Source organism: Pinus tabuliformis, chromosome 7, assembly GCF_031772625.1.
Source record: "Pinus tabuliformis cultivar Carrire ecotype Pingquan chromosome 7, CPIR1, whole genome shotgun sequence".
In the NCBI taxonomy this organism is placed as follows: domain Eukaryota; kingdom Viridiplantae; phylum Streptophyta; class Pinopsida; order Pinales; family Pinaceae; genus Pinus; species Pinus tabuliformis.
The window spans coordinates 202147516-202159889 of record NC_142293.1 but is presented as its reverse complement, the minus strand read 5'-3'; positions in this window follow the sequence as shown (position 1 = coordinate 202159889).

Genomic DNA, 12374 nt, shown 5'->3' with positions numbered 1-12374 from the left:
TTTTTTGTTGTTTCTGAAGTTGCTAGAGCTACAACACTAGAGAGAAGTGTTGCATGCAGAACATTCCAAAGGTTCAGGATTGGGATCGAGTTGAATTCCTTTCTTGTTGAGAGGGAGTGTTGAAAATAGCAACAAGAAATACTAAAAATAGAAATGCTAAAAATAGCATTTCTATAGATAGAATTTTAGGATATTCCAATTTTAATTTGTCCTTGAATTAAAATTTGAATTTAGTCTCACCAGCTGTTTGAATGATAATTAATTAATTCATCTTGAGTTAATTAGTTGGAGAAATTCAAACATGAATTCTTTGTGAAGACATGCAACAGTTATCCCTTTGATTGAGGAAGTTATCCCTTAATTAAGGAGATAAGGATGAGTTGTATTTGAGTTGTAATTAGTAAGCTCAATTAACTGAGTTAAGTCCATTTAGATTAGTTCCAAATAGTTGGAGGAACTAATTGTGAGTTCAGTCAGTTAATGCATGCATGCATGTAACTAGTGTTCTCCAATAAAGGAACACATGTAACTAATGTAACTAGGGACATTGTACTATCAATTGGAGGAATTTTCCTATAAAGGAAATGTTGGAAATAATACTGAGAGGGGGGGTGAATCAATATTATATAATTCTTTTAATAAATCTTCTTTATTTGTTCTTTGAATTATTTTTGCATGTCAGTACCATAAAATAATGAACATGAACAAAAGAAACAGATAGTCACACCAAAGAACACAAGATGTAAGGTGGAAACCCAATGTGGGAGAAAACCACCTGCTGCAATATGTCTCTATCTTCTTTCAAATTAGAAACTCATTTTACAATGGTTTTGTACTGGTGCAGTCCTTTACCAGTACGCAGGCTACAACCTGCAGAGAGCTACAACTCTCTCTCGTTTTCCAGTCTCTCCTGGAAGGGAGCTACAACCCCCTACTTCTTTTCATACAAGGACCACTTTTCATAAATTTTCAAACTGGATCCATAAGCATCAATTGATCATCAAGTGTAAGAGAATTACCCAATCAACTATAGTAACCAGATCAACAATAATAGGACCAAACCCAGAACACAATAGTGATAAACAAAGATTTTAAGAGAAGGAAGCACCCTGCTCAACTGCTAGCCTGAGTCCGGACTCACCCTGCTCAACTGCTAGCCTGAGTCCCGGACTCACCCTGCTCAACTGCTGGCCTGAGTCCCTGGACGCATCCTGCTCAACTGCTAGCCTGCGTCCCGGACGCATCTTGCTCAACTGCTAGCCTGCGTCCCTCGCACTGAGTCTATTGAACTGCCTGTGTCCCGGCGCACCTGAACCCTTCTGCGCCTGCGTCCTGGCGCACCTGAAACTCTTCGCTCCTGCGTCCCGGACGCACCTGAACCCTTACTGCACCTGCGTCCCTCCGGGCATAGATGATTTCAAGACTTCAGAAGTAACCCAGACAATCAGATCCACAGATCTAAACAAGCGCCAAGAGATCTCGGTCCATTAATAGATTCGCCTTGATTAGATCTAGACCAAATCTCACCCCATAAGATATTCAACAAAGACATGCTCAAACCAAATGATCTCCTTTGCTTTATATAGGCAAGCTCCTCCTCAAATCAAGGAACAATACCACGAACCGACACCTTAAAAACACAATACCGTCGGCTAGATACCAGGAGTAAATCACAAGAAAGCCCCACGTGTGCTTTTCTCTGCCTTAAAAAGTGTGCACTGGGTGGACGCACCTTCTGAACGGCTAGACTACATCCTTGGACGCGGTCTATGCATGGATTACCTGCGGGTACGCACTTTCTGAAAGGTGTACCTGCGTCCTTCTTAAATTTTTCAATAAATTAAGAGCTGATCATCAATCTTTGCTGCTGACATGAAGAACAGTGATCTACCACCTGAATGGGTTGCCATCAAGGACAACACCTGAACCATAATGCCAACAGGAAACTCATCCATGTAGAAGGAATTCATTCCTTTAGGAATGCACAATTCTAATAGTGTGTTGGAGCAGTGTGTGAGATCAATGTCACACAAGGTTACAGCAGGAGCACCCAGGGAAAACTGTGCAAGGAAATAGGAGGCTTGGAGGACAGAGGGAAAGGCATATGAGTTGTCTGGTCTGTCTATGAGAAGTGAGGGATTGTACTGAGAGCTGGATAGTTGTGTGAGAGCTAAAGCTGTGTGTAATCTCTGAGATATTTCCATTTTATTATAATACAGATAGTAGGGTTTTTAGTTGAGGCTTTCCCCAGAGTATTCTTCTGTGTTTCATGTGTGATTGAATCTTCTTCTCAGTTATATGTGTTCTATTTGATCTTTATCAAATCGGTTAAGCTTCCACAAGTTTGATTTTAGAAGTAGATTAAGTATTTTGATTTAGTACATTGCATAATCAGATTAATCTACAGTTAGAATTTCTACATCTGCCACCATTTATCGTATCATAATTGTCCATCCTATACCCTTTCTAAGACTTGCTTCCATCTGAACAATTATTATTTTCTTCCGGTCCATCACCGTGACTAATCCTGAACTATCCGTGCTTCTGAAAATATGAAAGGATTTGGAGTATGACTACATTAACCTCGACTTGGTTTTCTTGAGCTTTGGCAAGCCTTTCATGTGCCTCAATCAACCACTCATTGTCTGCCTTGCAAATCCTAATTTTTTCCTCTGAGATTCTCAATCTATCTTCCAAACCTAGAGAATATCCCTCCCCCTTCTTCTCAATTGATATCTCCCATCCTTGGAATGTCTCTTCTCACCTGTACGAATAATCATATGAACTATACTCAACTATTTTGCTCTTCATCTATTGGCCTTCTATTTCCTGCAATATGCCATGCTATCTAAATAAAAAAACATAATAAAAAAATATATCAATGTATTTCAGGGGAGGCTATTGCATCTGCATAGACCAATACTTATTAGCACAATACAACATCACAAGCATACCAACTCATACATGGATATCATAACCATAAGAATAATTAGATAACATGCATGCATGCTAAACATATAGACAACTGACATGAATGCATAACAATCTGCATTCATCTAGAGGTTCAATGTTGCAACATCGCTCTGATACCATCCTGTAAGAACACTACCCACATTTGCCCACTTTAACTTGCTCACGAGGGTAAACCTGAGATGATAGTTACTGGCATGACCTGATTTCCAAGATGCACTTACGAAAAATGGGGTCCACATGTCCAGAACTGACTGCAAACACCTAGTGACACATGATCACATTTTTATCAAACTAACTTGACCCAAAACATTTTCTTTTTATTTTCATTTCCTTAGATTTATCACAACTTTCTATTTTGACAGTTTTTCGGGTTCTAAACTTCCAAGGCCATTTTGAGAGCCTAAATGAAATATTCAACGAAAACAAAGAGAACAAAAAATTTCCTAAATCTACTCTACATTTCACTTTTTGACCTCCTCAAGGAGATCTGTGAAACGAATTTTTATGACAGCCAAAAAGTTACAACCCCAAGAAGTTGGAGGTCCAAATTATTCAGTTATATAAACACTTTGTGTACATAGTACCTGTAGGTCATAAAGACATATCTGTTCACCATTTCCTTAGCTTCATTATAGAATCATCAGGAATGTTCAATGCCCTCTCAAGCTAGTTGCATGAAACACTAGTTATCCCATGCATTCACATAACCATTCAATAACTTCTCAAGCCATAAGAAAGATCCATAACAAGAGCACATTATACATAAGAATATGCCATGATTATAACCAACATTTAACCAAAATAAAATTAGGACAAACCAGTCATAGAATCAACACAATAACCAACACATGTGCTCATTGATTTCAATAATAAATAACACATAATGACATATGCATAGAGTTAACAAGTCAGCGAATTCCATGAACGACTCGACTATAGATTGGGTTGAACCAAATCTCTCTTTCAACTAATCACCCTCATGCTATATTAAATGCATGAATATGGGATCACATGGGATAAACCAAAACAAAAACAACTAGGAAATCCAGAGGCCACACCACCTCATCCTCCAACCATAGTGATTCCACCTCAACTGGTCAAAAAATTACTAATACCAAAACAAGATTGGATTCCTCCGACCTTCTTCACCATGCCCAGAGGAATTTTCCTGTCTCCACCCATTCGTCAAGAGTTCTAGGAGAAACGCCATCTCCACCCTCAACCCTTGGGAATTTTCCTGAGACCACCTCAACCAGGATCCAAAGTGTACTGACCATCCAAATCTTTATCATAAAAGGGAACCCACTACATCATGGTTATCCAGGAAATGGAAAAGGCAAGGCTGAAACCACTGTCAATCCAAGAAATCCCATGCAAATGAAATAAAGTAACCAAATGACCAAATGCATGCATTCAAATATCAACAAGGAAATCACACATGCAACCTGTTACCTGCAATGTTCTCCTATTGTAGCTTCTTTTTCAAACTTCTCTTTTCACTGCCCATGAATTTCTTTGCTAGCTTTCTTTCTTCTATCTAAGAGTGTTGGGTAAAATATTGAGGGGGGTGGGTGGATCAGTATTTTAAAACTCACTTAAACTTTTCAATTTCTTACTCATATTTCTGTATGCTACTGCGATTAAGTAAACTAGTGTATGTATGCGACTGTGATGAAGGAAAACAAGCTATATCTAGTTAACTAACTTTTCATATATTTCATCACCTGTTCTACTTTAAACAATGTGTCAATACTTCATCGGCCTTTAGTTGAACAGTAACCATATGCAGTAATAAAAGAATAAACCATTGCACATAAGAAACACTTCAACACATGAGGACACCAGGATTTTTAGGTGTAAACTCAATGTGGGAGAAAAATACCATTGTTCTCATCTCTGTCTTCATCTTTTATTACTGTAACACCCTCCTCCCACATCTACCCAAGTAACTAGCCAACCGAGGTAAACATGTGACAAGAGGCTACTATGATTGGATTCGACCTCCTATGTGACCTTAAGGAAGTGGAATCAACATAAACATCACACAAAACCATCCAACATAAGCTTAAGGACCCACAGAAACCAATCCAACACTTCAGACAACTTTCCCTTGAGTCCTACTAAAGTTTTGACCATCTAAGGCCTTAGTCACTCTCAATATATAGGCATGACAACGTCTAGAATACCAAAGTCGCTCTCATAGGCTTATGTGCTAGTGTCCAAGGACCCAATTTTCCAGTTTTGTGCCAACGACCACGAGATTTAAGCCACTTTTTCGGGCCCAGAGCCCAGGTCACTGCCCAGAATGGAGTTGTTAAAATTGGCAACCAGGGAAAAACTTCACGTGGGTCATCTCATTCATGGCTGATAATATTTTTATTAGATTCCTCTCGTTGAGAGGTGTAGGATTCATATAAAGATCACCCGATTCCGATAAGTATTCATGGAGATATGAATTTATTTTGATTATGGAATTATTATCAAGCCGACCTACAACTCATGTAGGCTCAAAAGCCCAACAGTCACATCTATTCACCCACCAACGTTGTGTATAAATATAAGAGGACTTTTCCTCATTTGGACTCACTCATCTCATCACATATCTCTCTCTCTCTCTCTCTACTACGCAGAAATGAGTCTCTTCTCTACTGCGCTGAAATGGGTCTCTCTCTCACACATGTGAAGTCGGAAGCTGTTGAATTTGAAGCTGCAACTGCAAAAGTAAATATTGACTTGCGTGGCCTAGAAGATCTCCTCTTTGGAACTGTTCTGTAGGTTCATCTGAAACTCCTCTGAAAGCTGCAACTTTTGGTGGTGGAATGAAGTCAATCCGATGAACGGTTTGCAAGATATCGATTGCCCTATTTTGAAGCCGGAAACTGCTGAAACCGAAGCTGCAACTGCAGAAGTAAAGATTGACTTGCGTGGCCTAGAAGATCTCCTCTTTGGAACTGCACTGTAGGTTCATCTGAACCTTCTCTAAAAGCTACAACTTTTGGTGGTGGAATGAAGTCAATCCGATGAACAGTTTGCAAGATATCGACTACCCTAGTTTGAAGCCGGAAACTGTTGAAACTGAAGCTGCAACTGTAGAAGTAAAGATTGACCTGCGTGGCCTAGAAGATATCCTCTTTGGAACTGCACTGTAGGTTCATCTGAACCTCCTCTGAAAGCCGCAACTTTTGGTGGTGGAATGAAGTCAATCCGACGAACGGTTTGCAAGATATCGTCTGCCCTAGTTTGATAATGAAGCCGCTAATGCTGATGCTATTGATCTAGGGTTTGCTACTGCTGATATGAATCAGATTTATTGTACTATTTCTCTCTGCTGAATTATTGAAGATAAAAGAAGATTTGATCAAAGGGTTTCCCCACACATTGTGGGGTTTGTCCCTGGCTAGCTGCCACATCTTGTGTCTCTTGTCTTGGCTTGTTTTCTGTCGATCGTTTAATGTTCTATCTGCACTTTACTTTATGTACGTGTGATTGCTAATATTTGGAATATAATAAGGAAAAGAAGTAAATTGTTATAAGCATAGAACATACCATAACTTAACATGGTATCAGAGCTGAGGTGAAGACAAAGCCCGAGCAAGAGCAAGAGCAATCATCGAAGAGAATATTGGCAAGGCTATCCTAAAAGAACTATGGGGTCCTCAACACTCTTTCCTGCTTAAGACATGCTCCGTGAGAAAGATGACTATCACGGATGGAAGATGTCTATCGATCTAACCCTGAGAATCAAGGAGTGTTGGATCATGTGAGAGGCAATATTGCTGAGCCTCCATCAAATGCATCCTCTGCTGCCTGGAACAAATGAAAAAATGGAGAAGTCAAAACAATAGAAGATCATCCGGGACTCTATCGACAAGCACTTGGTGGCCTACATCTCTGAACTGGACACCTCCAAGGAAATGTATGATAGACTGGACTACTCTTTTGATCTATAATGTAATTCCTGGTTTCGAGGAATTAATGGCTAGATGCATTCAAGAAGAAACAAGGGAAGAAGTGAAAGAAATTCCCATGCCTAAAGGCCCTCCTGCTGCCTTTTCTTCTCATGCAAATAAAAGAAATAATTCCAGGACTAAATCAAAAGGAAAGGCTGGACCTAAGGCTAGAAGAAAATGTTGATGTTACATTTGCGATAAAGCAAGTCACTATGTATGATATCATGAGCATCATGATGAATGAGATCATGGACATAAAGGGCAACATGAGATCATGGACATATAGGATAGCATGATGATGATGCACACTAGTTTGAGCAGCATTATGATGGATAAAATCATGGACATGGGCAGCATGATGATAATCATGATTAGAGAAGCATGGTACAGTATGCAGTGGTGCAACTCGAAATCCCTCTGATGGCAATGAAAGGAATGAAAAATTCAACAACAAAGGTAAGAGGAGAGCTGGGAATCAAGGAAGAGGACAAGCATTCAAGAAGGCTAGAAATTCTAGGATGTATTAAATGCACCTGACCTCAAAAGGAACCTAGTGTCCATCTTGGCAATGGAAGACAGAGGCTACAAGGTAACCTTCAGCAATGGCAAGGTATGTATATGGAAAAATAATGTTAAAGATTCCTTTACTCTTGGGTTTAGTGTTGATTCATTATATCAGGTCGATGGAAGTCCGCTAGGTGTCATGTCTTGTGACACAACTCTTTAGTCCGAACTTTGGCATCGAAGGTTTGCCCACCTTCATTACAAAGCTCTACCCGATGTAAGACAGATGGTAACAGGGATGCCCGAATTCCAAGTAGAGAAAGAAGGTGTATGTCCGAGATGTGCCAAAGGAAAGCTCAAAAGGGGACCATTCCCCTCAAGCCAAAGCAAGACCTCCATTATATTTCAATTGGTTTACTCAGGCATACCTGAGGTTGGCATTAAGAGGGAGACTACTACACCACATACTCCTGAGCAGAATGGTGTGGTGGGAAGGAAGAACCACACGATGATGGAAGCTGTCCGGGCCATGCTACATGATCAAAGACTTCCAAAGTTTCTATGGGCTGAAACTACAATCACTGTCGTATATGTAAAAAATAGATGCCCTCATCAAGCATTGGGTTCCTAAACTCCTGAAGAAATGTTCATCATTGGTCAAAGGGAAGTCGTGATTAGTCATGATGTCACCTTTGACAAAGATATGGCTCTTAGCAAGGTGGACAATCTGCTGACTTTAAGTAGCTCTCAAGAAGCCGACACCAGGGAACCGAAAGAAAAGGATGATGAATCAATGCCTGATGTAGAAGAACCCATGGATCCGATTGATCCTCATCCACATGAGCCTTCCTCTTCTAGGAAGAGGCCTTCATGGCTTAGGGGGATACTTGATGATGCTGAAGGACATGCTGCACCCTGAGGAACCTTCCATCAAAGTAAGAAACTTAACAGGTATCAGTGATACCTGACCATCATGAGCACGATCATACAAAATGAACCTACATCATTCTCAGATGTCATCAAGCATTAACTATGGAAGGATGCTATGACCATAGAATATGAGTCTATTATGGAGAATGATGTCTGGGAAGTAGTTCCCAGACCCTGGACAAGGAAATTGTTACTTCAAAATGGCTTTACAAGATAAAGCATGCAACAAATGGAAGTATGGAAAAGTATAAGGTTCATTTTGTTGCTCGTGGTTTATCCCATAAGGGAGTTATAGACTATGATATTTGCACCTGTTGCCAGATATATGACCATCCTCTTGATCATAGCCCTTGTGGCTTCACAAGGATGGAACCTACATCAGATGGATGTTAAGACCGCGTTCTTGCATGGTTCTATCAAAGAAGAGGTCTATGTGGAGCAACTTGAAGGATTTGAGATTTATGATTGAAAATCTCATGTATGCAGGTTGAAGAAGGCTCTCTATGGGCTGAAGCAAGCACCCCGAGCATGGTATGAGAGGATCGATAGCTACTTGATGAAGCTGGGATTCACTAGGAGTGAAGTTGATCCTAACCTTTACTTTAAGTTTGAAGATGACAAGCCTCTCATACTGGTGTTGTATGTGGATGACCTCTTTCTAACAGGTGCAAACCCTATCATTCACAAATGTAAGAGGGAGATGGCTTCTGAATTTGAAATGAAGGACCAAGGACTTGAAGTGTGGCAGAAGCCAAGGGAAATTTTCCTATCTCAAGGAAAAATATGTGGTAAATATATTGGAAAGATTCGGTATGATGGATTGCAAGCCTGTGACTACGTCGAGGATCTTAACTTTTAGAAGTTATATGGTAGTGATGTCGGACCAGACTTGGGAAATGCCTCTGAGTTTCAAAAACTCATTCGCATTGATGTTCTTGGTGAACCTCCGTCCGAACATATGTTTTGTAGTTAGAATTGTGAGCTCATATTTGGTTGAGCCTCACTGGATTGATGCCAGGAATCTTCTGAGATGTCTTCAAGACACAATCTCTCATGGATTAAGATACACTGTCGGAGATGTGAGACTACTTGGATATACTGATGTTGATTGGGCAGGCAGTGTGGTAGACCGTAAGAGCATTTCCGGGTACTGTTTCACCTTGGGATGTGCTTTGATATCCTAGATGAGCAGGAAGCAGAAGTCGATGGATTTGAGCACCACCCAAGCAGGATATATTGTTGCTAGCATAACCTCGTGTGAGGTAGTCTGGTTGTGAAAGCTCTTCAGTGAGCTGTTTGGATTTACATTGGATACCACTGTGATTCTCTATAACAACCAGAGGTGGGATTCAATTATTGAGGAATCCCGTATTCGTCAATTGCTCGAGTAGATAGACATCATCTGGGATATGGTAAGTTGATGAGAAAGGAAGCTCCATCACATTAAGATGATGTAGAGGTTGATACACCTTGTCAAAGCCCCGAGGAAAGATCTAATCTGCGATTTTCCCAGACGACTTGGAGTCGACAAGAAACCCTTGTACAAGGGTCCTGCATGTTGCATACATTGAGCTCTGGGAGCTCTGAGGGCTTGCGGTTCCTACTGGAGCAACATATGACCACAGGGTGACTCACCCTCCCCTGGTGGTGCACACTGGAACAAGATGATTCGCTCTCTTGTGGGACAAGATGATTCGCTCTCTTGTGGAATAGGATGATTCGCTCTCCTGTGTAGCAGGATGATTAGTTCTCCTGTGAGGCCTGGATTGATGTGTTCTCCATGGCAACCTGGATTGATGTGTTCTCCACGGCGATTGTAGTAGGGTTGATGTGTTCTCCTGTGAGGACATGATTGATTAGTTCTCCTGTCGAGGCATCCTACCCATGCAGTCTGGGACTCATGGGAAGTACCTCTCATCTGATCAATGAGCAGGGAAATGAAGTTAGGGACCATAGTAGTACCGATGGACGCATCGTTGTATCTATCGTACTCCCTACGCTAGGATGACCTCCATTGATCTGGGATAAATGATACTGTTCTGGGACCAGTGGTAGGAGTTGTACCATACTATGACGCTGACTTCAGGTCGGTTGAGACTGGTCTGGGACCAGTGGTACATACTCCGAGACTGACTTCGTGTCAGTGCAGTACTGGTCTAGGACCAGTGAGAGTGGTACATACTATGACGCTGACTTCGGGTCGGTTGAGACTGGTCTGGGACCAGTGGTGCACTCTCTGAGACTGCGATACTGGTCTGGGACCAGTGGTAGGAGTGGTACTTACTATGAAGATGACTTCGGGTCAGTTGAGACTGGTCTGGGATCAGTGGTACGCACTCTGAGACTGACTTTGAGTCAGTGGAGGATGATACTGGTCTAGGACCAGTGGAGTTGTACTCACTATGACTCTGACTTTGGGTTGGTTGAGACTGGTCTGGGACCAGTGGTACTTATTCTGAGACTAACTTTGAGTCAGTATGATACATCCTTGATCATTTCTTCTTCTTCATAATTCGGACAAAAGCAGAGAAGAACAAAACAATGCAAGAGCAGAGCAGAACAGAGCAAAATAGTACAGATCAGTGCAGGGCAGAACCAAACAAAGCAGAACATGTAGAATAGAGCAGAGCAGGGCAAGGGTCAGGCTGTACAGGGCAGTGAATTTGATGGATGAATAGTAACGACCGATAGACAGACTGCAGATGAAGTTCTCCATGGTTGAGAGGGAGTGTTAAAATTGGAAACCAAGGAAAAAATTCATGTGGGTCATCTTATTCATGGCTTATAATATTTTTATTAGATTCATCTCATCGAGAGGTGTAGGATTGATATAAAGATCATCCGATTCCGATAAGTATTCATGGAGATATGAATTTATTTTGATTATGGAATTATTATCAAGCCGACCTACAATTCATGTAGGCTCAGAAGCCCAACAGTCGCATCTATTCACCCACCAACGTTGTGTATAAATATAAGACGACTTTTCCTCATTTGGACTCACTCATCTCATCATATCTCTCTCTCTCTCTCTCTACTACACAGAAATGAGTCTCTTCTCTACTGCGCTGAAATGGGTCTCTCTCTCACACATGTGAAGCTGGAAGCTGTTGAATTTGAAGCTGCAACTATAGAAGTAAAGATTGACTTGCATGGCCTAGAAGATCTCCTCTTTGGAACTATGTTGTAGGTTCATCTGAACCTCCTCTGAAAGCCACAACTTTTGGTGGTGGAATGAAGTCAATCCGATGAACGGTTTGCAAGATATCGACTGCCCTAGTTTGAAGCCAAAAACTGCTGAAACTGAAGCTGCAACTACAGAAGTAAAGATTGACTTGCATGGCCTAGAAGATCTCCTCTTTGGAACTGTGCTATAGGTTCATCTGAACCTCCTCTGAAAGCCACAACTTTTGGTGGTGGAATGAATTCAATCCAATGAACGGTTTGCAAGATATCGACTGCCCTAGTTTGAAGCCGGAAACTGCTGAAACTGAAGTTGCAACTGCAGAAGTAAATATTGACCTGCGTGGCCTAGAATATCTCCTCTTTGGAACTTCACTATAGGTTCATCTTAACGTCCTCTGAAATCCGCAACTTTTGGTGGTGGAATGAAGTCAATCCGACGAACGGTTTGCAAGATATCGTCTGCCCTAGTTTGATAATGAAGCCACTAATGCTGATGCTATTGATCTAGGGTTTGCTACTACTGATATGAATCAGATGGATTGTACTATTTCTCTCTACTGAATTATTGAAGATAAAAGAAGATTTGATCAAAGGGTTTCCCCACACATTATGGGGTTTGTCCCTGGCTAGCCGCCACATCTTGTGTCTCTTGTCTTGGCTTGTTTTCTGTCGATCGTTTAATGTTCTATCTGCACTTTACTTTATGTACGTGTGATTGCTAATCTTTGGAATATAATAAGGAAAAGAAGTAAATTTTTATAAGCATAGAACATACCATAACTTAACAGGAGTGATAGCTTAAGATTAGTAAAAGAACATGAAAATAATGAT